At 38.1% G+C, this 26,692-nt stretch overlaps 1 pseudogene; it reads left to right on the forward strand.

The window, feature by feature from the left end:
• Window positions 1-265: 265 nt before the first annotated feature.
• LOC115900320 overlaps window positions 266-26,692 on the forward strand; it is a 31,428-nt pseudogene continuing 5,001 nt past the window's right edge.

A 26,692-nucleotide genomic window follows, 5' to 3' on the forward strand; every position in this document is an offset into this window, starting at 1 on the left:
AACAATGTAATATGTTTTCCAGTTTCCAAGTCACCACAAGAAGGCCTTAGGAAAAGACAGTCATATGTCTGGATGAGGTAGGCAGCCACTTGGCTAGATTAGAACTGAGGGCCAAGAAAGGTGTCCTATCACTCCAGATCTATGCAAAGCTATCCTCTCTGCTTTCCTTACTCTAAAAATTTCTCTTACTGTGGATTCCTTTGGGTTCCATTTTGCTCTAAGAGGGGAAGCTAAGTAATGCATGAAGCTGCAGCAACAGCTAAGCATGACCCCTAACTGGAGAGCTGTGGATTTGAATGCAGTAAAAGGAAGAGAGTTAAAGGACAGTGCAAACTATAGGATCCAGCAAGAGGCCACTCAACAACTGGCAGTATTTGGAGAAGGTTCGTGTAAGACCAGAAAATACCTGGAGCACCAAGTGGACACAAAAGACAAACTTCAGGCAGCAGAGCTTCATTAAGCTGAACCTTGTGGAATTCTCAGTTTGGTTGGCCAGAACTGGTCAAAAACCAGCTCTGGAGTCAAGCAATCCTGAAGATAAGTTGGACCTGGCAGTAGTGGTGAGTGGCCGTCCTGCAATCCAGGACTGCCAGCTCTGGAACTCTTAGAATATCGTGCCTGTGTTTATCACCCCTCTCAGGCATCTGGGTGTCATCTCACATCCTTTAAACTCAGTAGGTTTTGGTGTCAATTATTCTTAGCCTTTTTTCTCTTTAACACACCTAACAGATGACACTTCCATGCAAGGCACCTTCATCAGTAATGTGGCCACAGTGTTGGCAGTTACACAACTAAAAGAGGTGAGAATCTAGGCACATTTCCTGAGTTGCTCTAATTCCATCTTTCTTGTCAGATTACTCTGTGGTGTGGAGAGAGAAACCGTTTAAGAACAGCTGGTGTAGAAGATCAGAAATATGAAAGAGTCTTTAGGAACAAGATTTTACTGGGAAAATTTATCAGCCTCTCTATCACAGGTCAGTAAAAACTGACATTAAAATCTAATTGGGTTGGGCTTAATCTGAAGCTCTCTGTGAGACAGAATCATGGGTCTTGTCGTTTGCATGGAGATTCGCTCAAATAGATGATGGTACAAAAGAAACACCCCAGGCCAGGCGCGGTGGTTCGTGCCTGTAATCCCAGCACTTTGGAAGGCCGAAGCAGGCAGATGGTTTGGGCCCAGGAGTTCAAGACCAGCTTGGACAACATAAGGAGACCTCAACTCTACTAAAAATTAAAAAAAAAAAAAAAAAATTAGCTGGGCATGGTAGCGTGTGCCTGTGGTCCCAGCTACTTGGGAATCCCAGCCACGTGGGAACTTGAGCCCAAGAGATTGAGGCTGCAGTGAGCCCTGATCACTGCACTCCAGCCTGGGTGACAGGGTGAGACTCTCTCTCTCAAACAAAAATCAAACAAAAGAAACACTCCAAAAAAAAAGCCAATTCCGGTTTATGACTCTGTACCCTTAGGTTGAATGCCAAGTTCATGGGAATCATCCGAGAAGCCGGGACAAGAGCTGCTGTTGATGGGAGGCTGTGAATTGTGCTTTTAGTGACTCGCTAAACATAGAACACTGACACTCAGGGCACACTGGGTGCTGCAATTTTCAGAAGGGAAAGGAAATAAAAAGTGTTCACCTTCTATGTCTCAATTTTATCTCTTATTAACAGGAACAGCTGGATAGAGTACACAGATATGCTGCTGTGTGAGTCCCTGTGGAAGGGTACCTCCTGGGGATCGCAGGCAGGAAAAGTCCCTCAAACACAGAAGGCTTGGAGGGGACTGATCCGACAGAGTCAAAGGCACTTATGCTGTTTCATGTTAAAACATTAGAGAATTTTTATAAAATCATATAGCAGAATTTAAGAATTTCTTAGAAAATAGATGGGACAGACACCAAACACCAAAATACGATCACATTTAGTATGACTTTTTCATGCTTATTTCTCTCCTCTTTTCACTTACCAGTGAATAGCCACGTAATTATCCTACTAAACCAATCCATAAGCCTTCTTGACATTCAGCCCAGGGTTTTTAGCTCTAGAAAGGCTTCATTTCAATTCTGACAAAGTGGTCATTCCTCTTGGTGTTTTCATCGCTATTCAAATATCCAGTATTGAAAACACAGATTGATATCCTGCCAGCCTCTCATTTGAAGGTGAACAGATTTATGAGCTGTGACTATAAGATAATGAGGAGGCTTTTTATAAACTCTCTCTTAGAGTAATGCCAACAGGGGCACCAACTACATTTCAAATAATAGTCTCATCTTGAGAATAAATGTACAGGCTCCCACAGAGTCTATCTTGAAGGAAAAATTCATTTGTTTGGTTAAGTTGTGGTCTGTATACTCATATGTTAATTTTATTTCTCTAAATTTACAAATTTCTGGACCTTGATAAGCATAGATATCTTTGGGGAAATGAACACTACATATAGGATTTGAAAGACTTTATAAGTTAGAGTTCAACTTCTCTTTGAAGAAAGTTTCTCATGTAATTAAATGCAGTACATGAGGATTTTAGCCCTCTACACTAACTACAGTAGCTAAAACTGGAGTGTTAGAGATAATACTTTTATGAGACTGTTAAATGCAGGTACAACATTCAGAGTTTAGGAGCTGTCTTTGGAGCTGGGCACCCCTAGATTGGAGTGGAGCCATTCATCAGCACTGGCAGGACCAACCAGAGTTTAGGATTGCTTGGCTCCAGAGTTGATGATTTTTACCATTTCCAGCTTCCAAAAATGGCATTTCATATGATTCAACTTAATTTTAAGCTTCACTGCCTTAAGCTTGTTCCTGTAATTATAACCATGAACCAATATTTAATTTTCGTAGGCAGGTGGTTACTGTGGTTAGTGTAGTACTACAGATCAGAAGACATAACCGTGATTTAAAAGTTCAGGAGTACACTGCATGTTTTTGAGTCATTAGTAAATGTCATAAAGTACAAATATCGAAGCTCAGGTCCAAAGTAACCTACATGTTCTGTAAAGGTCTGAGCAATGTGGATACACGATAATTTCCCTACCATAAAAATCTGAAGAGTTATTCGCTCTGACCCCTCCCCCACACAGTGTTGAATTGGAGGCTGATGTTCATTTGACAGTGAGTGTGAAAGTGAAATGATGACTCCCAGATATAATCACAGAGAGTTACACACAATACGGTAAATACCTTTCAAAACCATTTGGTCTGCAGAAATTCTATTTGGCTTACAGCGAGACATCAATCCCATCAATTTTTATCTGTTGTCTATTTATGTCTTCTTTGCCCCACAAATTTTCTTTTGTTGAGTCATCTCCCAAGGCTGAGTGGAAATCAACTACTGCCCAGGGAAATTATACTCAGATATCTCATGAATTTGCTTTGTTATACAAGCATCTTAAGGACAAACAGAAAGGAGAAGTTAGTTGCAACTGGGCTCAGATTGAGTAATTGGTTTTAATTTTATTTTATGCTCCAAGGAAAAAACTTCATTTAAAAAACACGAGATCTTTTAGATTGTGTAGTACACTTTAATTTACTTCTAGTGAGATGATCATTTTTTCTCAAATTAAAAAGACAACATTTTACTTTTGTTATTGATCTCTGTACACACGAATTGACTAGTTAACAAAGAGAATTTTGAATCTTAAAATTTACTCTAATGCTTTCCAAACTTTTATTTATTTATTTGAGACAGGGTCTTGTGCAGTGACATGATCATAGCTGTCTGCAGCCTTGAACTCCTGGGCTCAAGCTATTCTCCCACATAAGCCTCCCAAGTAGCTAAGACCAAAGGCATGCACCACCATTCCTGGCCAGGTTTTTATTTTTATTTTTAACAGAGGTGGGGTCTCTCTATGTTGCCCAGGCTGGTCTTGAACTCCTGGGCTCAAGCAATTCTCCTGTCTCAGCCTCCCAACGTGCTGGATTATAGGCGTGAACCACTGTGCCAGCCACTCTCCAAACTGTCTTAATGCACTACAGAAATTCTTTAACAGATCACAGCATAATGTATACTTGGGATGAAATAATTATCAATGAAACCATTAACATTTCAAACAGTATTCTTGATAAATGCACTTTTGGGGGCCTCTTTTTTGTCAGATTGATTATATGAAGATTGCTTTTATTGAAGATGTGGTTGGCAGAGGGATCGTGCAAAAACCAAGACAGATGGTAATGTCATTTTCTTCTTAACTTTTGTTGAAATTGTTAGCATTGTCATGGATGTATACGCTTTTAGCAAAAATCTTTTCAAGTCAATTGTTTCTTTCGTAATGATCTATAATTAGATAAATATAGTCTATAAATTCATTTCATTCAGCATGAATGCAAATTGCGTGTTAAGTTCACAGAATGTAAGTAAAGGATTTTATGAATTACGCGATAAACCAAGGAACCTCCCAGCTACTGGGAGGCTGAGGTGGGAGGATTGCTTGACCCCAGTGGGTGGAGATTGCAGTGAGCAGAGAACATACCACTGTCACTCCAGCCTGGGTGACTGAGCGGGACCTTGTCTCAAAAAGCAAACAAAGAGCTGGGTGCAGCGGCTCATGCCTGTAATCCCAGCACTTTGGGAGGCTGATGCGGGAGGATCACTTGAGGCCAGAAGTTCAAGACCAGCCTGGCCAACATGGTGAAACACTGTCTCTACTGAAAATACAAAACATTAGCCAGGTGTTGTGGCGCATGCCTGTAATCCCAGCTACTCAGGAGGCTGAGGCACCAGGATCACTTGAACTGAGAAGGCAAAGGTTGCAAAGAAACAAACAAACAAAAACACACAAGCCAAGAAACTGGACCCCAGTGTTTGGGTCTATCTCTAATGGTCGTCACTGGTGCAGGGACGACCGTCAGCTCCTATCTTGTGAGATTCCCTTTCCTACTTTATAGGAAATTCCTGGAGACCCCTATAAGATATCTAAATCATAGACTAATGAAGGCCCCAGCATCAGCTACTATTTTAAGTACTATTAAAATAAATTTTCTATTTTCTGATAAAGAGAGCTAATAGAAGTAGAATACCAACATTTTTTCCTAAACTCAAATGAACGGTCCTATTAGATTACCAGCTCTCAAATGATGATCCATGAGCCACCGGCATCAGAATTATTAGCAATAATTATTTTAAATGTAGATTTCCAGGATCTACTCTGGATGCATTTTTTCAAGTCTTTTAATGAGCAATCCAATGAGTAATTGTCATTTAATGATAATACATATCGATCATATGTTGTTTGACAAACACTTTTCTAAAGCATTATGTATATTAACTATTTTTTTTTCTTTTGTGGAGACAGGGTTGCCCAGGCTGGAGTGCAGTGGCGACATCAGGGCTTACTGTAGCCTCAACCTCCAGGGCTCAAGTAATTCTCCGGCCCCACACTTCTGAGTAGCTGGAACTACAGGCACATACCACCATACCTGGCTAATTTTTGTATTTTTGTTGTTGTTATTGTAGAGATGGGGTTTCACCATGTTGCCCAGGCTGATCTTAAAGTCCTGGGCTCAAGTGATTTGCCTGCCTTGGCCTCCCAAAGTGCTGGGATTACAGGTGTAAGCCACCATGCTCAACCTTGTATTAACTAATTTAATGTTTAGATCAACACTATGAGATATATACTGTTATTATGCCAGTTTCACAAATGGAGAAATCGAGGCAGAGAGGTTAAGTAACTTGTCCAAGGCTACATGCTGAGAACTGGCTGTGAAGTTGATTTTAGTATCAACTTAACCAGGTCATGCAGTGCCCAGATTAAGCCTTATTTCTGGGTGTGTCTGTGGAGGTGCTCCAGATGAGATTAACATCAGCATCAGTGGAGTCAATAAAGCAGATGGCCCTGCCCAATGCAGGCGGCACCATCCAGTCCACTGAGGGCCCGAAGAGCACAAAAGGCAGAGGAAAGAAGAACTTGCCCCCGTTTTTTTCTGCCCCAGTATTTGAGCTGAGACATCTCATTCCACCTTTCCTGCCCTTAGTCTGGGCTTAGCACTAGTGGCCCCCCTGGCGCTTTGAACTGGGACTTAATTACACCACTGACTCTCCTGGATCTACAGTTTGCAGACAGCGGATCATGGACTTCTCGGACTCCATAATCATGCAAGCTGATTCCTCCTCATAAATCTCTTTCTCTATTAAACCTAATTGCAGTTTTTGCCATTGAAAATAAAGGCAAAACTAGCAATTACTTTTGCACCAACCTAATATACACACGTGCATGCACACAGAGATAAATAGATGTGTGGGTAAGGCCTATTGGTTCTGTTATTTTGGAAAACCCTGACTAATACACTAGCAGAACGGGTTCAAAACACCCTTAGATAAATGAGTTATTTAGATTATTCTTACGTGCACATTAGGTTTAAAACCACTGATTTACACTGTATTCTGAACACCTTAAAACTGATATACAGGCCAGGTGCAGTGGCTCACACCTGTAATCCTAGAACTTTGGGAGGCCAAGGCAGGTGGATCGCTTGAGTTCAAGAGTTTGAGACCAGCCTGGGCAACATGGAGAGACCCCATCACCACAAAAATATAAAAATTCACCCGGCAAGGTAGTGTGCACCTGTAATCCCAGCTACTCAGGAGGCTAAGGTGGGAGAATAGCTTGAACCCAGGAAGTGGAGGTTGTAGTGAGACGAGGTCGTGACACTGCTCCAGCCTGGGTGACAGAGCAAGATTCTCTCTCAAAAATAAATAAATAAAATAAAAATAAACAAAAATTGAAAATAAAATAAAATAAAATTGAATATATATAAAGAACATTCTCGATTTCTTGTTTCTGGGTCAAATTATATGTAAGACCACAATAATGTATAATTATTAACCTGAATACAGATTAGTCCCTATGTTCCATGAAAGAGAAAACCAAATATGCCAAAAGTATATGCAGTGTTTGATATATTCATTTAGTTAATATATATATATATAGTCAATAGGTATGACCATAATTGCAGTTTTGGTTTTTTTTCCCATACAAGTTCTTTTAACATAAAAGAGGTCACACTGCTGTCTGAATGCACGTGTCATTTCTTAGCAAGAGTAATTGAGAACAAATGCTTCTCGAGCAATGTCCCTGGATCACAGAACAGAAGGAAGGAAGCAGCCCTGTTTTGGGATGTTCTGTGCAGGTGGGGTTTATTTTTAGTCTCTTCCGCTATATGTGTCAGGTGAGAGTGTACACGGCAGTAGAATTGCTTAGCAGTGCATAAAGGCAAAGTGCCCCATTAAAACCGGGGCAGCAATTAAAGCACAAAATTGTTGTCCCAAGGCTCCCAACTCAGCCAGGCTCTCTGTTTGGGTCTCACCTGAAGGTATGTCAGGGCTGGGTGCATGGGTGAGATACATTCACTGATGTAGCTGCTGCCATGTAACCAAATATCTCGGTCAGTAGCTCTAAAGTGCCACAGCATCACCACAAAAGCATGTTAAGAATACAAACCCTTAGGACTCATTTTCAGAAATTCTGATCAATGGAATCAGCATGTTAGCAAGGATTCCAGGGGATCTCAACGCAGGTGGACTGATCACTAAACATTGGGAAACACTGGTAGAGAAAAGGGTCATTTATCACTAGAATGGATAAAATTTGAACAGAAGATATAATTTTTATTTTACTTTTTTTACTTTTATATTTGAGACAGAGTCTCACTCTGTCACCCAGGCTGGAGTGCAGGGGCATGATCTCAGCTCACTGCAACCTCCGCCTTCCGGGTTCAAGCGATTCTCCTGTCTCAGCCTTCCAAGTGGCTGGGATTACAGGTGCATACCACCACGCCCAGCTAATTTTTGTATTTTTAGTAGAGTTGGGGTTTCACCATGTTGGCTAGGCTGGTCTCGAACTCCTGACCTCAAGTGACCCTCCTGCTTTGGCCTTCCAAAGTGCTGGGATTACAGGTGCACGCCACTACGCCCGGCTAATTTTTGTATTTTTAGTAGAGACGTGGTTTCACCATGTTGGCCAGGCTGGTCTTGAACTCCTGACCTCAAGTGATCCGCCCACCTCAGCCTCCCAAAGTGCTGCTGTTACAGACGTGAGCCACTGTGCCTGGCCAGATACAGTTTTTAATCATGGAAAATATTAGTTACCTAGAAGAGCACAGAGATGGAGTACAAAAATTGGAGGAAATAAATAACTGGGCATGGTGGCAGTATAGTCCTAGGTACTTGGGAGGCTGAGGTGGGAGGATCCCTTGAGATCAGGAATTTGAGGCTACAGTGAGCTCTGACTGTACCACTGCACTTCAGCCTGGGCAACAGAGCAAGACTCTGTCTCTGCAAAAAAAAAAAAAAAAAAAAAAAAAAAAAAAAAAAAAAAAATTGAAGGAAAGAGAATAAAACAAAGACTGAGGAAAACAGTAACTTCAGGGAGAGGAATAAGGTTCTTATTTTCTGCCTCTTTTCTTCAGTTGGAATCACAGGAGTGAATGAGGACAGACATTCGATATTACCCTTGGTGGTGTGATGCCTTTTGATGGCTAAAGAAAGTGGCCAGGCTGTTTCAGTGTCCTTGAGGGTACCACTTTAGGGCCATGTCTTGATCACCATGCAGGGTCAGATGGAGGTTGCAGCTTGGAAACAGTGGGAACAACCAGGGATCTTGGGAGGCTGACTTTATAGTATTAAGAGGGTGGGGTGCCCTTGGTTCTTGCATGAGGATATGATCTGCCTGTGAATAATTCCATTAACTGGCAGAAAAGGGGAACCTGCTACTCAGGGATAAGAAAGAACATATCCCTGGTCCTGGTCCTCTCTATAAGGAGTGTTGTTTGGATGGAGGACCTTATTTATGGGTTCAGAGTAGGAAGAGGAACTTACAGTTAGGCCATCACTTTCAGATGTCAGGGGAACACATCAAATTTGTTTCAGACCTTTCACCAGAGACCAGCTGCCCATTTGTTTATGTTCTAAGAGCAAGGCTTGGGAGAGAGATAGGATGCTGGTCCTTTCTGTTGAAAGTCCTGGTTAGGTGCCTCCATTTTTACGAAAAGTCCTGTTATCAGATGTCATCACCTTTAAAGGCTATACTTTCACATATTTCTCACCCACACCTACGTTCCCAAGGAAAGTAATCTTGGCCTGTCAGCAGCTCAGATTTTCATCAAAAGTCTCCAAAGAAAGATCTGACTTTTATGTAAAATTGAAAAATATGTTTCAGCCAGAAATACTAGAATTTACCCCTGGATAAAACTGGAGCGAAGAGACTTGCAGAGTGAAACGACATTGTTTTAACATCCTACACATTTGTAGTTTGGCAACAGGTCTCAGCTGACTTTCAGGGACACTGGAATAAAAAGCTCTACACACTTTGTTGCTGCACTTATGGAAATAACTAGTTAAGAATACCATCTACCATGTCACTCAGTGCTCTCTCTATTTTAAGTTTCATATAAGAAATTTATTTCAAGCTTAAGTGTAAGGAAAAGATGTTCCTTTTGTTGATAAACTGGCATAACTTTTCTACAGATGTGCTAAGACATCTGGAGATCTGTTCCAATCTTTCTTTCTTTTTATTTATATATTGATTATTGATTATTTATTTATTTATTTTTTTGGAGACAGGGTCTTGCTCTGTCACCCAGACTGGAGTACAGTGTTGTGAGCATAGCTCACTGCAGCCTTGAACTCTTGAGCTCAAGCTATCCTCCTACCTCAACCTCCCTAGTAGCTGGGACTACAGGCATGAGCCACCACACTCGGCTAATTTTTAATTTTTTTTGTAGAGACAGAGTCTTGCTTTGTTACCCAGGATGTCTTGAACCTCTGGGCTAAAGCTGTCCTCCCACTTCAGCCTCCCAAGGTGTTGAAATTATTGGCATGAGCTTGTCCTTGTCTTAATCATCAACCTGACCCTATCTTTCTCTTTGTTGATAGTTTCTCTAACTCTGACTTGTTTATTTTATATATATATAGCTATGAATATTGTGTAATATTGCCTCAAATTTTTTGTGAAATTAGGTAGGTAGATAGGTAGATAGATGGAGACAGAACTTTTTTTTTAATTAAGGAAAATGGATTACTTCCCCTTAGCATTTGTTTCTTTTATTTTTTCCTGCAAGCTGTACATATTTAGACATGTGTAGTGCTACACTGTTCTTCATTGCAGTATTTCTCTGCCTGTTGACTTTATTTACATGCATTTATTTTACTGTTCAGCATTAAACAACTGATCCATTATTTAAATCTTGGGTTTAGTGATGACCATGAGCAAGAGCTCCCATTCTTAGGTAAAAAAATGAGAAAGCACTGTGCACATTTTTTTTTTTTTCACCAGGGGAATTTGCAGCAGTGCTCAACCATGATTGAACTCAAATTTCAACCCTGGTGATATGAGCAATAGCAGAGCTGTTCCCTGTCTGTGCGTAATGTTTCATGACCTTGGCGTACATCTTCCTGAGACTCAACTTTGAACTGAAGTTTCTCTGGGGAGGATGCCCTCCAAATGGTCGCTTTCATAGTGCACTAACTGCCCCCTTTCCTTAGAGTTTGTCTGTTGGTAATGTCACAAAGGATACGTACTAAGTTTGGGGGGTGTCAAGAGAGAGACATATTAATTTTAAGATTTTTTAAATCCTTTCCACTAACTCCTGCATGACAGCTCTCAAACAGAACATATTCGCTTGGGTATTCATCCCAACACACGCCCCATCTGTTGTCATGTCTCTAGGGCTGGATTAGATATATTGCATGATTAAATAAACAAATGAATCACTTTAGAGTTGGAGCCCCATGTTAAACCCTCTTTATTTTATTTTATTCTTTTTTGGATTTTGACTGGATGACAACTTCAGTTTGTTGCCTTTTTTTATGCTGTTTTCCTTTTTGCTGCTACTATGAGATTTAAACTAATTGAGGTTTATACCAACACAGTTTACAACACTTTAATAAATCAAATGTTTACAAGCCAAATGAAGTTTTAAACCTTGGCAGCTTAGAAATAGGTATTTAAAAACAGCAAGTAGATCCATAACGGAGATGAAGGAGGCAAAATACCCCAAAGATCAGATAATGTTCACTACATATAGTTTTTATGAGGATTAAATAAGATAAATAGTACAAAGCACATAGAATCCTTTCTGGTACATAACATGAAGGTGAAATAAATTATAGCATAGTAGGCTGTCTTAGCTGAGCACAAACTGATATTCAGTTTGTTATTTGTGAAACAAGCGGATTTCGAGTGTAGGTACCATTTTTGAGTTCTACTGGAAATTTCTATGGTGAAATGTCTACTAAATTAATTGCACATTAAAGTAAAGCTAAAGGCTACAACTTGGAAATCAGTGACAATGCCAGATAGTCAATGGACAGCAAGGATGTCTGAAGTGGACCATAGTGTAGAAGAATGCTTCAAAACACAAGCCTGCAAGGGAAATCAGCAGCTCTGGGCTTGGAGAAAATTTTTTAAAGCATAGACCTTTCTCCAAGGAGGAAGAAGTCTAATAAGAGAAGAAAGATGATGGACAAACAAAAACTTGGATGCAATAAAGAATAAATGTAAGTGGCTCCACACTAGAAGGTGGGGAGGTAATTAATGGGTAAGTTTGGTTAGGGGAATTTCAAAATCATGGACCTTTCATGGAATTCTTTCTTGCTTTCAACTGTTTCGACCCATGAGTATAAGAAAAAGAGAATAGCCTCTGAGTATGTTGATTTAGACCTTGTATATCTTAACATGCTAACTGGCACAGCTGAGCTCCAAATGTATTTGTCTTAGTCAAAAAATGTAGCTTTCACTGTGGTGTCTTCTGGGCAACTGTGTTCTGTTTTGATCTTTCCTTGACCCACATTTATAGTCATTGAATTTTAGAGTCATTGAATTCAACCTGAAGGTGAGCTTGTCTGATATCCTCATTTGGTTAACAGCAAAACTTTTGGATAAAGTAGATTTGGATGAAAACCACTGTTTCATTGCTCAGAAACCTCAGACAAGTTAATTAAGTTCTTTTAGCCTTGACTGTACAGCTAAATAAAAAATAAACTAAATAAAAACATTACTAGCGCAGTCATTCTCATAAATGGACATTATTACTATTCTCTTTAGGACTCTATTCTCTTTAGGACTCAGGCAGACTAAGTGATTTTTTCAAGTCCACATAGCTAGTTGTGGAATTCAGAGTCATATCAAGATTCTCAGACAGGAGCTATTACCACTACATAATATTAGTCTTTGGATCCCCAGAAAGATTCTTTCATTTCTCAAAAAAGAAAAAAGGAGAAAGGAATCTCTCTTCTGACTTTCATGCCATCTGAATTTTTTTTCTAAGCTCAGTTAATGATTATTATTCTTGGACGTGTACTTCGAGAAAATCTACTTCAGAAGAAAAGCTACACTTTTGTGGCAGAACAGAATGAAAGGTGTACTTGTACCTTGTAGGTGTACATTGTGAACTACTCAATATTCCAAAGAAAGGAGAACAGTGAGAGAGCAAGATGAGTGTGTATGTGTGTGTGTGTGTATATTTCCCCAATTTTTTGGGCTCCAACTCTGTGCTCAGACACTGTACTAGGTATTTACAAATGTTATCTCATTTAATCTTTGCCATACTCTGAAAGATAGATACTGTATGGTTACAAAAACCTGAGGCTCAGAGAAGTTAAGTAATTCACCAAAGCCACAAAGCTTGAAAATGACAAAACCAAGATTTAAATCTGGTCTATGCCCCAAACTTACATAATAATGAATGACTTACATTGCATGCCTCTATTGCCTACCTGAAATGAGTACTAAATGGAAATTGTACTTGAGAAAGTCTCATTAATAGACCTATTGAACATGCAACTTTACATAAAGGAATAATGAAAACCACCAAGCAAGAATCAGATTTACTGACTCTTTATTTGTACACATAATAACTTATTTAAACAAAGACAAATAACAATAACTTTTTTTTTGAGACAGTCTTGCTCAGTTGCCCAGCCTGCAGTGCAGTGACACGATCTCAGCTCACTGCAAGCTCCACCTCCTGGGTTCATGCCATTCTCCTGCCTCAGCCTCCCAAGTAGCTGGGACTACAGGCACCTGCCACCACGCCCAGATAATTTTTTTTGTATTGTTAGTAGAGACCGGGTTTCACATGTTAGCCAGGATGGTCTTGATCTCCTGACCTCGTGATCCACCCATCTTGGCCTCCCAAAGTGCTGGGATTACAGGCGTGAGCCACCATGCCCAGCCAATAACTTATTTATTTTTATTTAAATAACATGTCTATTTGGACAAAAAGTTTATTAAATGGATCCTTCCCCTTTAAGTATCCCCTCTTACTTGTCTGATTAGCAGAGCTGACTGCTGTGCTAGATCTGAACACAAAGTTGAGTTCTGAGAAGGGAGAGTTAAATTAGGAGAATGCTAGCTATCCTCCAAAATTCATCTCCCCTTCTTATATGTTAACGCAGCAATATCATGGCTATCCAGCTCGATTATATGTTCTAGTCTACCTTGTAGTAGGGATGGCCACGTGACTACATTTTCACTAACAAAGGGTGAGCTTGGGACTTAATCCATGTGGATGTTCTCTTCTCCAATTTATTTTACCCCTTACAACTGGCTGTTCTGGAAGAGAAAGAAAAAGTGGCAGAACAACAAATATATGAAAAAAGGCTCAACTTCAGTGATTAGAGAAATGCAAATCAAAATCACAATGAGATACCATCTCATACCAGTCAGAATGGCAATTATTAAAAAGTCAAGAAACAACAGCTGCTGACAAGGTTGCAGGGAAATAGGAATGTTTTTATACTGCTGGTGGGAGCATAAATTAGTTCAATCATTGTGGAAGACAGTGTGGCCATCCCCCAAAGATTTAGGACCAGAAATACCATTTGATCTGGCAATCTAATTACTGGGTATATACACAAAAGAAATCATTCTATTATAAAGATAGATGCACAGGTATGTTCATTGCAGCACTATTCACAATAGCAAAGACATGGAATCAACCCAAATGCCCATCAATGACAGTCTGGATAAAGAAAATGTGGTACATATATACCATGGAATTCTATGCAGTCATAAAAAAGGAATGAAATCATGTGCTTTGTAGGGACATGGATGGAGCTGGAAGCCATTATCCTCAGCAAACTAACACAAGAACAGAAAACCAAACACTGCATGTTCTCACTTCTATATGGGAAGTGAACAATGAGAACACATGGACACAGGGAGGGGAACAACACACAGTGGGGCCTGTCAGGGATGAGGGGGGAAAGAGAGCATTAGGAAAAATAGCAAATGCACGCTGGGCTTAATACCTAGGTGATAGGTTGATAGGAGCAGCAAACCACCATGGTACACTTGTACCTATGTAACAAACCTGCACATCCTGCATTTGTACCTCGGAACTTAAAATAATAAAAATAGAGAAAAAGAAACTACATAAGTACTACTAAGAAAAGTGGCAGCAATCCAACTTTGACCATGTAGGGGTTGTATCTAAGGGGTTATGACATGATGGCTTGAGAGGAGGCTTGGAAAGAGCTGCTCTGCTTACCATGCACTGCTAACCTTCAAACTGATAGCTGAGAGAAAAATTTCCATATACTTCAAGGTGCTGTGTTTTATGGTCTCTTTCTTTCTTTCTTTCTCTTTCTTTCTTTCTTTCTTTCTTTCTTTCTTTCTTTCTTTCTTTCTTTCTTTCTTTCTTTCTTTCTTTCTTTCTCTCTCTCTCTCTCTCTCTCTCTCTCTCTCTCTCTCTCTTTCTTTCTTTCTTTCTTTCTTTTTTTTGGCAACTGTTTAACTTTATCATAACTAAAACAGGGATAAAACAGTTGGGTAAGACTCCCTGGAGAAAGAGACTTGAGTTGGACCTTGAAATATTTATTGAAGATTAATCCAATGGAAAGCAAAAAGGCAAAGACAGAGAAGAAAAACTCTTCTTTATATGTCGACTAGGAATTAGACATTCCCCTGTCCATTATAAAGTAGAACAATAAAATCTGTCCTTGGCGGGAGACTCACTTTATGACAAAATAAAATTGCTTAACAAAGTAAAAAAAGATACTCTAAATGCAAATATACAATAGAAGTATGTATTTTTAACTCTTATTAAAGTGTCTAGGCCTGGTTCCCTGTACATTATGGGGAATTTTTAGTGGAAGTAATGGAGTTCTATTTGGGATTATAGAAAATTGTGGGATAAAACCTACTTTAGTTCTATTGTGCAGTTGAAAAAAAGCACAAGCAATTACTATTTGACTATACTTGCCACATCCTTAATTATGTTATGCTTTACATTTTATCTTTTTGAAACCAAATGTTGCACTTGAGCCATGATGGAGTAACTGGTACCAGATTTAATATCCTACCATAAACAACTAAAAGCTGTTTTCGGACATTGGACCAAAAGCAGTATAAGATGGATATCTTTGAAAGAAGAGAAACAAGAAAATGAACCTGACCGTTACCCTGGCTTTCTGCCTGGAGGCTTTTTCTGGGCAGTCATCCAGGCAGGAGAAACTTAAGGAGAACGCGGTCTTTTCGAGTTGAGAAAATAGGAATCAGAGTCTGCAGGGGTTGAGGTGACTGGAATGTGCAGTGTGAAGAACCAGACAGGAAAAGGGTATGCAGAGAAAGGGTTCCATATATAGGTAGGGAGGTCACCTTAGTATTGTGGAGTACTCAATGGCACATGCAAAGGGTAACATTCCATGAGACTGAGAAAAGAATGGGATGGGATGTGTATGCTAAATAATTCCCACAGCTCACACAAGGTGGGAGGAGATGTTCATCTTTCAACCAGTCAGAGTGAAGTGAACAACTGGAACATTCAGTAGAGTCCCTTGAGAAGAAATGGTTTAGTAGTAGAGTGAAATGATACCTAGGGTAAAGGCAACATTATATCTGCCCCAATATAGTTTTGAAACAAGCCTCAAAATAATTCAGCATATCTTCAAGTAATTTTAGTGCATTTGAGAAAAAGTCCAACACTCTTTGAAGAGAACAAAATCTAGCACTCAACATCATACCAGTCACTAAGCTTAGCTTCCAATAAAAGTTTACTAGGCACATGAAGGAGCAATAAAATGTATTCATAATTTGCAGAAAATATGTCACTGATCCAGAAAAGACGATGATATTAACAGACGAGGACTTTAAAGTATTTATTGTAGATACATTAAAAGACTTAAAGGAAAATACAAACATCATGAGGTAATATATGGGAAATATAGTTTTAAGGAAACTAGTAAAATTTATGGAGCTGAAAAACACAGTATTTCAAATGAAATTTTTACTGAATGCAATAAAGAGCAGATTGAGCACTAAAAAAAAGCAGGCGAGGCGCTGTGGCTAACGTCTGTAATCCCAGCACTTTGAGAGGCCAAGGCAGGTGGATCACAAGGTGATGGAGACCATCCCGGCCAATATGGTGAAACCCCATCTCTACTAAAAAAAAAAAAAAAAAAAAAATTAACCGGATGTGGTGGCGTGCACCTGTAGTCTCAGCTACTCAGGAGACTGAGGCAGGGGAATCACTTGAACCCAGGAGACGGAGGTTGTAGTGAGCTGATATCGCACCATTGCATTCCAGCCTGGCAATAGAGTGAGACTCCATCTCAAAATAATAACAACAACAACAACAACAACAACAACAAAATAATAAAAAAGCAGTGAAGTTGAATACATAGCTTTAGAAACTATTCAAATGGAAATAAGAGAGGATAAAAAGAAGCAAAACAACTATCTTAGTTACTCATGGGATAGTATCAAGCAGTGAAACATGTGCAACTTCAGTCCCATAAAATCGAGCTGTACAGAAAACATCTTTTTAAGTTACAGCCAAAAAAGTATAAATTTGATTACAACTACAAAGCCACAGATCTAAGAAGCTCAACAAATTCCCAGCAGAATAAACACCCATAGAAAACTAAACCATGGCACGCCACAAATCGTTTAAAAACACTGAGTAAGAGAAACCTGAAGAGCAGCCAATTGCTGGGGTACAGGCATAGTGTACAGGGGAACAAAGATAAAACAAAAGACCATGGCTATTTACAATCAAGCTAGAAGACAGTGGAACATTTCTTTAAGTGTTAAAACAAATAAAAACCATCAACCAAGAATTTCATATGTGCAAAAATATCTTTCAAAAATGAAGATAAAATAAAGGATTTTTCAGATACATAAGATGCTCAGATAATTTATTAGCAGAATATTCGCCCTCTAAGAGTTTCTTCAGGCAGAGGAAAATGATACCAGATGAAAATATTGAAAAGTGAAGAGTGTAAGAAATAATAAATATGTAGTACATTTTTATTTCTTTTTATATTTTAAAAAATATCAAATATTTAAGGCAAAAATATTAACACTGTATTTATTATTAGGTGTATAACATATGTAGAAATAATATGTATAACAACACAATGGCCAGGGAGAATTGAATTATCGTTGAAAGTAGACTCTAATAAGTTAAAGATGCATATGAGAAACCCTAAGACAGCCATTTAAAAAATATCAAAAGAGTAAACCTAATAAACTAATACACGGATAAAATGGAATACTAAAGAAATATAATTAATCCAAAAGAAGGCAGCACATGAGAAAAGAAGGAAGGAAATACAGATGCTACAAATAGAAAACAAATGGTAAGATGATACATTCACTATATTGAGATCCTCACTAAATATACATGGTCTAAATATTCCTGTTAAAAGCACAGATTGTCAGTCTGGATAAAAAGGCAAGACCCAACTATAAACTATCTACAAGAAACATAATTTAACTTAAAAAGACACAGACAGGCTAAAAGTAAAAGGATGGAAAATATTTACCATGCACATATGAGTGATAAGAAAGTGGGGTGGCTATATTAATATTAGTCAAAGTAGACTTTGGGTCAAGAAATACTGCCAGACATAAAAGAGACATTTTATACGGATAAAGGAGTTCATGCTTGAATAAAATATCATATTTCTAAATGTGTATGCACCTTGCCTAAAAATAGAGCTTCAAAATATATGGAAAGAATTAAACAGAACTCAAAGGATAAATAAATATACATAGATAATTATGCATTTCAACAAATCTCTTTATGCTGTTCATTGAGCAGGTAGTCAAAGAAAATCAATAAATACTTAAAAGTCTAGAGCAAAATTGTCAGTCAACTTAGCCTAACAAAAGTAGAATGTGTATTTCTCAAAGTTAATATAGAATATTGACTAGGATAAACTGTTGAGCTGTAAAATAAATCTTAGCATACAAAAAAGGATTGAAGTCTTATAGAAAATATTTTTTGATCACAATGCAATTAACTAGAAATGGGAAGCAGAGACATATCTTTCAGATTTCCTAAATTTTGAAATTAAACAACACACATTTAAATAGTTCATGGGTCAAACAAGAAATAACAAGGGAAAATCGGAAAATAAATTTTAAATTGAAAAATAATAGAAACTTAATGCATCAAAATTTGTAGGATGCAGGTAAAGCAGAATGTAGAAGGAAATTTGTAACTTTTAAATACTATGTTAGAAAAAAAGAGTGGTCTCATGATTTAACCTCATACTTCAGGAATATAGAATAAAAGAGCAAACTAAACCCAAAGTATATAAGAACAGAAAAATCAGTGAAACAAAACACGAACAGAGAAAATAAATGAAAGAAAAAGAAAAATTGTTAATATTAATTATTATTAAATATTAAAATTATTATTAATATTTTTATTAATAAATACATTTCTAGACAGAAAATTAAAAATGAAATTATATGAATCAGCAATATAATAAATGACAGAGAAGACATCACTACAGATCTTCTTTATGTTACACAAATTATTAATGATTTTATGCCAATAAGGTTGACATCTTGAATTAAATAAAAATTCCTTTAAAAATTATCAAAATTTACATAAAAAGAAATAGAAAAACTTAATAGCCCTTACACATTGAATAAATTAAATTTGAATTGAAAATGTTCCCACAAAGAAAATGTCAGACCTGGATGGGATCGTTAGTAAATTCTATCAAATATTTAAGAAAGTAATAGTACCAATATTTTATAAGACATTTTGTAAAGTAGAAGAAAAGAATTGTCCCAGCTTGATTCATAAGGTCGATATTTCCAAAAATAGGTAAACACTGTGCAAGAAAACTAAATTACAGACCAATATCCCTCATTAACATGCATGTAAAATTTCTTAACAAAATATTTAGCAAATTGAATCCAGTAGTATATAGAAAAATAACATGTTATAACCAAGTGGGTTTTATTCCAGGAATGAGAGGTCAATTTAGTGTTTGGAAACCAATGTAGTTACCATATTAACAAAATAAAGGAAAAAAAATTTACACAAGATTATCTTAATATATGCAGAAAATTATCTGACAAAATTTAACACTAATTCTCTAAGAAGTTTCAGAAAATTAAGAAGAGAAGGTAACTTTCATAATATGATAAAGGATAATGATAAAATCCCATAGTCATTATCATACTTAATGGTGAAAAACCAAGATGAGGAAGAAAACAAAGATATCATTGTCACCACTTCAACACTTTACAAAAATCATAGTCAATGCAATAGGATCAAACTAAATAAATGTGAGAGGAAGCAGAGCAAGATGGCTAAATAGAAACCTTCGCTGATTGTCCTCCCTGGAGAAACAGCAAATTTAACAACAATCTACACAGAAAAACACCCTCATAAGAACCAAAAATCAGGCAAGCAAACAGTAGCTGATTTTAACTTCATATTACTGAAAGAGGCACTAAAGAGGGTAGGAGAGACAGTCTTGTATTGCCAACACCAACCCTCCCTCATCTCCTGGCAGCAGCCACATGGCATAGAGACAAAACTGTATGCTTTGGGGAGGAGAGTGTAGTGACTATGGGAATTGGCATTGGAACTTAGTGCTGCCAACACCAGGCAGAACTCAGCCAATGAACATGGAGGGAACATTTAGACCAGTCCTAGCCAGAGGGGAATTGCCCATTCCAGCAGTTGTAATTTGAGATACCACAAGCCTTGCCACTCTGGGTTTAAGCACTCTGGGGTTCTACATAAACTTGAAAGGCGGACTAGGCCACAAGGACTGCAACTCCTAGGCAAGACTTAAGGCTGAGCTGGGTTTGTAGCCAGTGGACGCTGGGGGCAGGTGATTTAGCAAGACACCAGCCAGGGTGGCCAGGGAGCGCTTACACCACCCATCCCCCAACTCCAGGCAGCACAGCTCACAGCTCCAAAAGAGATCCCGTCCTTCCACTTGAAGAGAGGACAAGGAAGAGTAAAGAAGACTTTGTCTTGCATCTTAGATAACAGCTCAGCCACAGTAGGATAGGTCACTGGGCAGTCATAAAGCCTCCCACCCAGGTCCTACCTCCTGGACAATATTTCTAGACACACACTCAGCCAGAAGGTAAACTGCTGCCTTGAAGGGAAGGACCTGGCTCTGGAAGGATTCATCATCTGCCAACTAAAGAGCTCTTGGGCCCTGAAAAATCAGCAGTAGTAACCAGGTAGTACATGCCATGGGCCTTGAGTGAGACTCTGAGATGTGCTGGTTTCAGGTGTGACTCAGCATATTCACAGTTGTGGTGGCTATGAGGAGAGACTCCTTCTGCTTGAGAAAAAGCAGAGGGAAGAATAAAGGGGACTTTGCCTTGCAGTTTAGGTACCAGCTTGGACACAGTGAAAAAGAACACCAACTAGACTCTTGGGGTTCCCAACTCCAGGCCTTGGCTCTTGGACGGCATTTCCGGACCTACTCTGGGCCAGAGGGGAGCCCACTTCCCTGAAAAGTGAGTCTCAGGCCTGGCAGCATTCACCACAAGCTGACTGAAGAGCCCTCAGACCTTAAGTGAACATTCGTGGTAGAACATTAAGTGAACATTTCTGGCAGAAATCCCCATGAACTTGTGGTGGTAGACATGGGGAGAGATGAGTCTGTCTGGAGAAAGGGGAGGGAAGAGTGGGAAGGACTTTATCCTGTGATTTTGGTGCCAGCCTAGTCACAGTAAAATAGAGCGCCAGGTAGATTTCTGAAGTTTCAGTGGCTCCTGGCTGGCATCTCTGGACTTGCCTGAGGCCTGGTGGTGGGGGGTTGGGTTGGAACTTGGCACCCTGAAGGGAAGGACACAAGACTGCCTGGCTTCACCACCAAGTCAGCAGGCTTTGGGAAAGACCCAGTGCTGTGCTAGTTTCAGGTCTGACCCAGCACAGTCCCAGTGGTGGTAGCCACAGTGGTGCTTGTGTTACCCCACCCCCAGCTCACCAGAGAGCAGCTCACCAGAGAGAGAGAGGGAGAATGAGAGAGAGAGACAGAGAAAGAGAGAGAGAGAGTTGGTTTGGGAGAAAGTAAGGGAAAAATACAAGAGACTTTGCCTGGCAATCCAGAGAAATTTTCTGGATCTTATCCAAAATTACCAAGATCATACCTCTAGGAGTCTGTAAGAATCACAGCATTACTGAGTTTGGAGTGCTCCCTAATGCACATACAGCTTCAGTGACCAAAAACTTGGATCACAACACCCAAGTCCCTTCAAATACCTGGAAAGCCTTCCCAAGAAGGACAGGCACAAACAAGCCCAGACTCTGAAGACTACAATAAATATATAACTCCTCAATGCCCAGACATAGAGGAATATCCACAAACATTAAGAGTATCCAGGGAAACGTGACCCCACCAAATGAACTAAATAAGGCACCAGGGACCAATGCCAGAGAGACAGAGATATGTGACCTTTCAGACAGAGAATTCAAAATAGCTGTTTTGAAGAAACTCAAAGAAATTCAAGATAACAGAGAAGGAATTCAGCATTCTATTAAATAAAGTTAACACAGACATTGAAATAATTAAAAAGAATGAAGCAGAAATTCTGGAATTGAAAATGCAATTCACATACTGAAGAATGCATCAATCTTAACAGCAGAATTGATCAGGCAGAAGAAATAATTAGTAAACTTGAAGACAGGCTATTTGAAAATACGCAGTCAGAGGAGACAAAAAATATGAAAGAATGAAGCATGCCTACAAGATCTAGAAAATAGCCTAAAAGGGGCAAACCTAAGAATTATTGGCCTTAAAAAGGAAATTAATACATATCAGCAGAGAAAAACAGCTATATTTAAAGGAATACAGGAAGGAAGAAAAGAAGGAAAAAAAGGCCACAAAACAACAGAAAACAAATAATAAAATGGCAGCAGTAAATCCTTACTTGTCAATAATAAAACTGAATGCAAATAGACAAATCTCTCCAATCAAAAGACATAAAGTGGCTAAATAGATTTAAAATATAAGACAATGTTCTGTTGCTTACAGGAAAAATATATTTTATGCCATTGGAAACCAAAAAAGAGCAGGAATAGCTATACATGTATCAGATAAAATAGACAAAATAGATTTAAAGACTAATATGATAAGAAGAGACAAAGAAGGTCATTATATAATGATAAAAATGTCAATTCAGCAAGGGAATATAACAATTTTAAATATATATTCACCCAACACTGTAGCACTCAGATATATAAAGCAATTATTATTAGAGGTAAAGAAAGAGATAGACCCCAGTACAATAATAGCTAGTAAAGTCAGCACCCCACTTTCAGCATTGGACAGATCATCCAGGCAGAAAATCAAAATGAAACATCAAGTCTAATGAAACATTAGACTTAATCTGCACTATAAACCAAATGGACCTAGAACATTATTTACAGAACACTTAATCCAACAACTGCAGAATAAACACTTTTCTCTTCAGCGTATGGATCATACTCAAGGATAGACCATATATTAGATCACAAAACAAGTCTTAAAACATTCCAAAAAAATTGAAGTAATATCAAGCATCTTCTCTGATCACAATAGAATAAAACTATAAATTAATGAGAGGAATGAATAATTGGAATCTATACAAGCACATGGGAATTAAACAATATGTTCCTGAATAATTATTGGGTCAATGAAGAGATTAAGAAATAAACGGAAAAATTTCTTGAAACAAAGGATAATGGAAAAACAAATACTAAAACCTATGGTATGCAGTGAAAACAGTACTAAGAGGGAAGTTTGTAGCTGTGAGTGCTTATGCCAAAACATAAGAAAAAATTCAAATAAACAACCTAATGATGCATCTTAAAGAACTTGAAAAGCAAGAGCAAACCAAACTCAAAATTAGTAGAACAGAAATAATAAAGATTACAACAGAAACAAATCAAATTGATATGAAAAATATAATAAAGATCAATGAAACAAAAAGTGCATTTTTTGAAAAGATAAACAAAATTGAAAAAGCTTTAGCCAAACTAAGAAAAAAGGAGGGAAGACCCAAATAAATAAAATCAGAGATGAAAAAGAAGACATTGCAACCAGAGATGTTAAATCAATAGCACAGAAATTCAAGGGATCTTTCTTTCCTTGTTTGCAGAGGATATGATCTTACATTTGGAAAAACCTAAAGACTCCACCAAAAAATTATTAGAACTGATAAACAAATTCAGTATTGTAGGATAGAAAGTCAACATACAAAAAACAGTAGCATTTCTATATACCAACAGAAAATAATCTGAAAAAAAAAAAATCAAGAAAGTAGTCCCATTTACAGTAGCTACAAATAAAATACCCTGGAATTAACTAACAAAAGAAGTGAAAGATCTCTACAATGAAAACTATAAAACATTGATGCAAAAAATTGAAGAGGACACACACACACACAATGGAAAGATATTCCATGTTCATGGATTGTAAGAATCAGCATTGTTAAAATATCCATACTACCCACAGCAATCTACAGATTTATTGCAATCCCTATCAAAGTATCAATGACATGCTTAACAGAAATGGAAAAAATCAATCTTAAAATCTATATAAAACCACAAAAGACCCAGAATAGCCAAAGCCAATTGTTCTGTCCTGAGCAAAAAGAACAAAACTGGAGGAATTACATTACCTGATTCAAATGATTCTGTGGAGCTATAGTATCCAAAACAGCATGGCACTCACAAAAAAAAAAAAAAAAAAAAAAAAAAAAAAAAAAAAAAAAAAAAAAAAACAGATATAGAGGCCAATGGAACAGAATGGAGGACTCAGAAACAAATCCAGACTTCTACAGTGAACTTATTGACAATAAAAGTGCCAAAAATATACATGAGGGGAAAAACAGTCTCTTCAATAAATGGAGCTGGAAACATTGAATATCCACATGCAGAAGAATGAAACTAGATCTCTATCTCTCACCATATACAAACATGAAATCAAAATGGATTAAAGACTTAAATCTAAGACCTAAAACTATGAAACAACCACAAGACAACATTGTGAAAGTTCTACACAACATTGGAGTGGGCAAAGAGTTCTTGAGTAATACCCCACAAGCACAGACAACCAAAGCAAAAATGGACAAATAGGATCATATCAATTTAAAAAGCTTCTTCACAGCAGGGAAACAATAGACAAAATGAAGAGATAACACACAGGATGGGAGAAAATATTTGCAAACTACCCACCTGACAAGTGACTAATAAGAAGAACATATAAGGAGCTCAAACGACTCTATAGGAATAAAAACCTAATAATCCAATTTAAAAATGGGCAAAAGGGCTGTTATCTTTGTTTCAAAGTTAAACTATAAACTAAGTTCCTTCCAAAGTTAGTTCAGCCTATGACCAGGAATGAACAAGGGCAGTTGGAGTTTAGAAGCTAGATGGAATCAGGTTAGATTCCTTTCAGTGTCATAATTTTCTCACTATTATAATTTCTGCAAAGGTAGTTTCAATTTTTCTTATTATTGAGTTGTGAGAGTTCTTTATATATTATATATATATATATATAGAGAGAGAGAGAGAGAGAGAGAGAGAGTCAGGGTCTTGCTCTCTCACCCAGGCTAGAGTACAGTGGTGCAATCATGGCTCATTGCAGCCTCAAACTCTGGAGCTGAAGGGATCCTCCCACCTGAGCCTCCTGAAGTGTTAGAGTTACAGGCATGAGACATGGTGCTTGGATAATATATTCTTTGGTGTCTTTCATATAACTGAATTTTAAAATTTGATGAAATTCAGTTTCTCCATTTTTTGTAGTTTGTCCTTTGTGTGGCCTGAAAAGTTTGCCTACTCCATAATTGTGAAGATCATTGCCTACATTTTCTTTTAGGGTTTCAGCTTTTACACTTAGACCTATACTCCATTCTGAGTAAATTTTTGCATGTGACATGAGGAACTCATTGAGGTTCTTTTTATTTAATCCATGTCTATTCAGTGATTTGGGCACTGTTTATTGGAAAGACCATCCTAACTGAATTACCTTGCTGCCTTTATAAACAATGAGTTGACCACATATGTGGTCTACAGGTCCATCTGTATGCAAATACTGCATTATCTTGATTACTGTTTGCATTAGTCAGTGCTAATTAGTCAGTTGGCTGCTGTGAAGAAATACTTGAGACTGGCAATTTATAAAGAAAAGGGGTTTAATTGGCTCATGACTCTTCAGGCTGTATAGGAAGCATAGCGGCTTCTGCTATTGCAGAGGCCTCAAGAAACCTTTACTTGGGCAGCAGGCAAGGAGAACCCATTGGGCAGTTACAAAATGGCCCTGTTTTTTAAAATGGGCATAAGATTTTAGCAAACATTTCACAAAAGAACTTCATGAATGGCCAATAAACACATGGAAAAACACTTAACATTACTAGTCATTAGGAAAATGTAATTAAAACATGAGATACCACTTTATACCGATTTCAGATACAACTGTCAGATTTTTAATGGGCTAAAACAGAAACAACCCGAATGCCCATGGATACACATATTGGAGTACGTTTATATAATAGAATACTACTCAGCCATGAAAAGCACGGACTAATGATGAACATACAGCAACACAGATTGAATCTCAAAAAGCGTTCAGCTGACTTTTTAAAAAACCGTCATATAACTTCATTTGTATGGAATTCTAGAAAAGGCAATACTAATCTACAGTGACAGAAAGGAGACCAGTGGCTGTCCATGACCAGGGCTGGGGAGAGTGGTTACTCCAGAGGAAAACAGAATTCTCTGGGGTGATGTCAATTCTCCATGTCTTAATGTGGTTATGGTTACATAGGAGGATACATTTGTCCAATTTATTAAAATGTAAAATAAAGTTAATTTTTTAAAGGGAGACTGTTTCTCCTCTCTGTTTCGTTTTGTTTTCCCCTTCACTTTTCAGAATTAAGCTGCACTTAGCAGACTTTCCTGGTTACTTTGAATCAGGAACTTCTCAAAAAGTCTGTTGTTGAAGGGAGAATCATAATTAGGCAATTAGAACAGCTTGATTTGACAACTAAATGTAGAAATTCCTAATAAAAAAAAAATACTTGAAATGTTGCCACATATGGAATGGGCTGGAGAAGATATCACTGAGGCGTCATTGCTGTAGTGCATCCTTTCTAGAGAAGGGAAGGGAGGCAAAGGACCATGAGCTCATCATTACCAAGGATTCTGAAACTTCAGTTCGTTTTTATTAATAAATTGCCTTCATGTGGCCGATGAATCGCTGGTCTGATTGGAAACTCTTTCCTGTACCGAAGAAACTGCACCAATTAACAATATTCATCTGCCAATTCAGCTCTGCAGGTTCAGGCTCATTTAACTTGACAAAAATAGCTTCTTTTTTCTTGAGTAGGGGAAGTTTTTCTCTACCTCCAGCCCTAGTGATGGGCAGAGATGGTGATGGAATCTTATTACAGCCTCCCTGTCCCTAATGCTCTTTATCCAGCCGTGGCGCCACAGGCTGCCCGTTTT

The sequence above is a fragment of the Rhinopithecus roxellana genome, chromosome 11, assembly GCF_007565055.1.
Source record: "Rhinopithecus roxellana isolate Shanxi Qingling chromosome 11, ASM756505v1, whole genome shotgun sequence".
Taxonomy (NCBI): Eukaryota; Metazoa; Chordata; class Mammalia; order Primates; family Cercopithecidae; genus Rhinopithecus; species Rhinopithecus roxellana.